The 5,924-nt window shown below is 43.8% G+C and overlaps 1 pseudogene; it reads right to left on the bottom strand.

The window, feature by feature from the left end:
* Positions 1-3,198: 3,198 nt before the first annotated feature.
* On the bottom strand, positions 3,199-4,640 carry LOC138176403 (fizzy-related protein homolog pseudogene; annotated as a pseudogene).
* Between the last annotated feature and the right edge of the window lie 1,284 nt (positions 4,641-5,924).

Below are 5,924 nucleotides of genomic sequence, written 5' to 3'. Positions count from 1 at the left end.
TCTGACCAAAACCACCTCCAAAATGAACTGAGGAATGTGACAAATGGGTGAGAGGCAGAGAAATAAATCTTTCTTAATTGAAAAGAAACTTTTTTCAGGAAAGGATTTGTACATGATAAAGTCCAATACAAATGTGTGGGCCAATGACTCTCTGCAGAGACCTCCTATCCCCAGTCACACATCTCCCCATAACTAGCAAGATACCTTATCTGAAAATACTTCCCTGCACTTGTTGAGTTTCTTTGGCAACTCCTCAGGGCAGAGTACCAGGGCAGGGAAAGAGTTGATTCTATTGTGGAAGAATAAACCATAAAAAACTAAGTATACACAAACAAATGTTAACTTGAGCAAAGCCTCCCTTGTACCCCTGGGCATCCAGACAAACCTCCTCAAGGACACATGTCTTGTGAATGATGTTTGGAACTAGAAAAATCATCCAGGCTTCAAGAGTTCATATAGGTCTACTCAGGCTTCTCTGAAATCATACTGCTTGTCATTTTTTTATTTTTGCAAATTTTTTATTCATTTTAAACTTAGATACAAAACGGAAAAAGGGAAGAAAGAGCCTTTCCACATGCACAGAACATTCGATACAAAACAATCAACTTCCATTTCAAGAAAACCTTATACAATACTACATATTATTTTCAAAGCTGCCAAGCTTTCCTTGCTTCCCTAGAGATTTTCTTTTGTTCTTTGCTGTGCACTTTTTATTTTATTCTTCCCCCCTCTATTCCCCCTCCTCCCAAAAAGGCTGCAATTAAATGCACACACACACACGGAGATATCTATAAACATACGCTTATGTACACATATACGTGAGACCATACTGTGTTTATTTCTTCTTGTCATCTGTTTTCCTGAAGGTGGACAGTATCTTCCTTCGTAAATCTAAGTCTTTCCATGTTTTTCTAAAGCAACCAGCTCATCACTTCCTATACCACAACAATATTCCAACACAATCACATCCTATCGGAGAGACTGTCTGTGAAAGTTTTCCCTTCTATTCTTGAACACATTGGTTTTATTTATGCAAGAACCTTTTAATTTAAAATAATCAAAACTATACTTTTTACACTTCAACAATTCTCTCACCTTATAGTTTAAGGTCTGATTCTGCTGAATCTTTTTCCTTTAAATCTTTTCCCAATTTTTAAAAAATTCCTGACCTTTTGCTATGCCGAATGATCTTTATTATTCCTTGTAACTCAGTAAGAGAATTTTTTAGTAAATTAATTGGGACAGCATCGAATAAATATTTCTCATAACTGAAGTATGTGAGAGGAATATATACAGACAAAGAGGAAGGAATGGGCTAATGGGCATCAGATGAACATCATTGTGATCTGAAGTAGACAAGAGAGACATGAACACTACTGACACAGGTTTTGTATAGAAACATATCAAACTCAACAGGGAAACAACATGGGGATAGGAAGAAGGATCTAACATGAACGCTAAAACGAGGGAAGGAATAGTCACAAGCAAAACGAATTTCTTGATACAGAAGGTCCTATTAAAAGGGGGGAAAAGTCAAAGAACAGAACTGGAATCTAAGAGAGTATCAAAGATTTCCTCTTAGACAACTGGGGAATGGGTGAACGAAATTGGAGCATGTGAATGTAATAGAATATTTCTACACTGTAAGAAACGACAAAAGAGATTATTTCAGAGAATCTTGGGAAGCAGGAACTAACACATTGAAGTCAGGAGGACCAGGAAACAAGTTTATAAAAGGAAAACACTTGAACTTTTTTTGAAAATTCTGAATTTAAATAGAAAAGTAGCATTTGCACACATATAGCAGAACACAAAAAGATTTTCTAGGTAAACCATGGATCTCCATTTCATACTGCTTGCTTTTCACAAAGTACAGAATAAATTCTCCACGTTATTGTCCAAGCTACTTCCTTCTGATGTGCTTTTGATCTCTTCTGCAGGCACTTCAACATATTTCAACGGCCCTCTTGCACTTTGGACATTACTACTGCTAACCTCCACCCAGCCTTTGCGCCCAGTCACCCTGCCTCCTCCAGTAAAAACAGATAAAAACAAAACCAGCATGAAGGCAAGAACTAATCCATACAGTGGCCACATACCAAAACATGTCCCTGCTCCCCGTGTCCATCAACTCCCTCTTGGGAGGAAGGAAATGAATGTGCTTCATCCCAGGTCTTCGAAAAACAGTCTTGGTAATCTCATGGATCAGAGTTCCTAAGGCTTTCCAGGTTTTTCTTTAAGGACAATCACACACATTGACTTTTAAAGAATGGCGGGTTCTTTAATATCAGTTCCATCATTTTACATGAAAAATCTCCACTTTCTTATACTTATACTCTCTGCCTTATGATTTAACATGTGAAATAATAAGCCTCTCCTTAGATTGGCCTGAATAAACTCCAGGGGAAGAAATCTAGGAGTCTTCCCCAAACCACCTACAAACTGTTTAACACAGTAACATTACAATTATACATGGAAGAAGAAGGTTTCGCTGTTTGTTTTCCTTTAAAAGTTAAATTCAGCAGACAATGAACATCTAATTGCTTTTGAAACAAGTCCTAGGTACAAATATCTGCTATCTCCCACCCTCAAACACAGACATAGACACAGAAACACACCCAGATACCTTTTCTAAGACCATTTCCCTGAATTTGTCCCTTTCTTTTAGCTAAATATGGACAGAGGTTTAAGGAAAGGCAAGAATTTGGTTTTTACTTCTTAAAAAAAGACTCCAAAAGATATGTATTTATGTATACACATATGTTCCCCCCCCTTCTACAAAGTCTGCTGGATGCCCCAGAGCATTAAGATCAACTTCCCTATTGACTCTGCTTAGAACAGCTCTCCAAGGTTTTTCCCAAGGCTGGCCAAGAACTAGACAAGTGAGAGGGGGCTGAGAAACAGAATTTCCTCCTGCAACTAACTGTAGACAAAAAAGGGTACACTCTCTCACTGCAATCAATTTCTCAGCTGTCTAGTTCAGGGGTGGAGATCCTGCAGCCTCAAGGCCACATGTTGCCCTCTAGGTCCTTAAGTGTGGCCCTTTGACTGAATCCAAATTTACAGAACAAACCCCTTAATAAAAGGATTTGTTCTGTAAAACTTGGAGTCAGTCAAAAGGCAACACCTGAGGACCCAGAAGGCCAACTGTTGTCTTGAGGCTCTCTACCCTTGGTCTAGGAGACTGGGGCTGGGAAGTTACTGGATTCTAGTGAAGAGATTAAGGACAGATCCAGATTCCTTTGGTGAAGGAGTTTTATGAAAAACATTCCAAAACCTCAGGCTCTCATCTCCAGCCCGTGTAGCTATGGCCTGTCCATCAGGAGACACTGCCATATTCACAACTCGACATGAATGTCCTGTAAGTTTGGCTACTTGGGTCAGGGAAGGGTACCTCCAGACAACAATCTGGTTTTCTGTGTAGCCATGAGTGCTGACTAGCACATTGTCATGTCTGGACCAGGCCAGGTTGCACACTTGGGAACTGGTATCGATGTGCTGTAGGGGCTGCCCTGTCAGTGTATTCCAGAACCGGATGCAGCGGTCAGCTGAGCCACCACCCGATGCTAACATGCTGTGCTGGTGGGGAGACCATGCGATGGCTTTCACGGCTGCCTTATGATTGGTGTACTTCTGGAATGGCTTTAAACTGACATCATTCCAGACCAGAACCTTGTTGTCATTCCCCCCCCCCCCCCGAGGCCAGCATCTGGTGATCAGGGGACCACCTCAGTCCACACACCTCCTGCTTATGACCGTTCAGACAGCGCTGAGAGTGCACAGGGAGTACCTGGATATCTTTCTGGAGGATCTTTCTGTCTCTTCCCCCAGAAGAAATCTGGTTTGCATTCCAGGCCAATGAACTGACCCTGTTTATGTGGCCATCCAGTACAGACAATTTCTTCTCAGCATGTGCATCCCAGATCTGCACAAAGCCTCTCTGTGTGCCAACTGCTAACAAGTTCCCACACTCAGACCAGTTCACAGAGGTCACAAAATCATCTTCTAGAGAAAGGTCACATAGTTCTGTTACCTGGCAGGTAGTAGCACTCCACAGGTAAACGCAGGGGCCCAGGCCCACGGTGACAACATTGAGAGCAGACCAATCCAGCAGGTTCAGGTAGAAGTCGTCACGGAGGTCAGGGGCATCGAGTACCTCGAATGGGCTACTGGCGATGCTCCTGGTCACTTTCTGTGCAGATGTTAGTAAGGTCTATCTTTCCTTGCTGACAGGGGACAAAGAACAGGGTGAGACTTCATACCTGGTGCCAGAGTTCCAACTCTTACTTTTAGGGGAGAAAGCAAAAAGATTCTTTTTGGTTGGCCTAGAAATCTGCAGTGTTTGGTCCTCTACTTTCAGATCTGGGCCTTTCTGGATACCCACTCCCAGAAGCTCATTCTGCAACAGGGCAGAGTAGATGAGGTCACTTTTTCGTTTGCGTGGGTCAGGATCTTTGGTTTGGGGCTTCAGCCCAGGAGATTTCTCAGAGTCACAACTGCTATGGAAGTACAGGCCCAAGCTGGCTCCCACCCTGGAGGGAATGAAGCGGTCTCCGGGTTTGCTGATGGATGATGCTGGAGAAGTGGGCAGACCTAGGCTCCAGCTCATCTTGACCCCAAGATGGCAATTTAGCTCTGCCTGGGATCTCACCCTGGGCAAGATAATACAGAGCCTCGGACGAAGTTGACTCAGGCCCCAAACTGAGAGTTTTGTGGCCAGTCTTATGCAGCCAGTGCTCTTACTATGGATGTGGGGCTGTGGAGGAGATGCCTCTTCGTGGCTCAGGCCTGGGAAGAAAGGTCAAGGTTAGTATGGGAGCAAAAGCATTTGGGATATTGGTAAAGCAGAGAAGAAGAGACAAAGAAAGAAAGAAAATACGCACAGGGGGCAGCTTGGATGTGGGTGTCTCAAGAAGAAAGGAGAAGGTGAAGATAGAGATCCTCAGACTTGGGGCTTGGCTCCACAAGGATTTGTGGCCAAAATCAATCTGATAAGAAGATTCTCCCAGGAATACAGTCCTGAGGAGAAAGAACAAGATCAGGTTAGGACAAGCAATGTTTGGAGACCTGGGAGTGGTCATGGTCAGACTCTGGTCTTTCAGGGTCTTAGTATATGGGAAAGGCTGAAGCAGAGCAGCCTCAGACTGGGGTCTAGGGAGCGCCAGAGCCAATGGGCAAGCTCAGTCTAGGAGAAGACTGTTCTCTGGAACGTGGTCCTTGAGCAAATGTGCAGGGACGGTGTAAAAGGAGATGCTTCTAGGGAACATGGAATTGGGGGGAAGGTCAAGATCAGTCTCTGGGAGGAGAGAATTTTGGAGATCTCGGGCCTAAGGGAAATGGTCCAGTTTAATCTGGGAGGAAAGAATAATTCAAGGGAGAATAATGGAGTCAAGACAGATAGTCACATGTAATGCTCAAATGCAGGACTATGAAGGAAATAGTCAAGAGGGAAGGTGGGACTGGAGGGTCTCAGACTTGGAGAGATTCTGGGTGCATACCTCTGAGGAAGGATGGTCAAGGCAAGTCTGACAGGAGACTCCTCTGAGAACTCAGTCCTGGGGAGAATGATCAAGGTCAGTATCTGAAATCAGACTTCCTAGACAGCTTTGGGGAAAGGAGTAATTATTAACTATGGGCCTACTATGTGCCCAGTACTGGCCGAAGTCCTTCACAAGTATGATGTCATTCTGGGAGATGCCTCTCAGGAGTTGGGGCATGGAGCAGATGGCCAACTCCAGTCTCTGGGAGAAGATACTTCTTGGGAGCTCAGATCAGGGGAGAATGGGCAAGGGTAATTTCTTAGAGGAGTTGCCTCTAAGGAGCTCAGGTCAAGTTCAGTCTGGGAGGAAAGGCTTTTGAGATACTGATCCAGCAGAGAATAGGAGGCAAAGAAAAAAAGAAAAATACTCACAGGTGGCAGAGCA

This window comes from Petaurus breviceps, unplaced genomic scaffold, assembly GCF_028583685.1.
Source record: "Petaurus breviceps papuanus isolate PSGF00001 unplaced genomic scaffold, PetGlider_PUasm1.0 88624, whole genome shotgun sequence".
NCBI classification, from domain to species: Eukaryota; Metazoa; Chordata; class Mammalia; order Diprotodontia; family Petauridae; genus Petaurus; species Petaurus breviceps.
The sequence above is the reverse complement of the archived record's forward strand: the minus strand, read 5'-3'. Positions and strand labels throughout refer to the sequence as shown.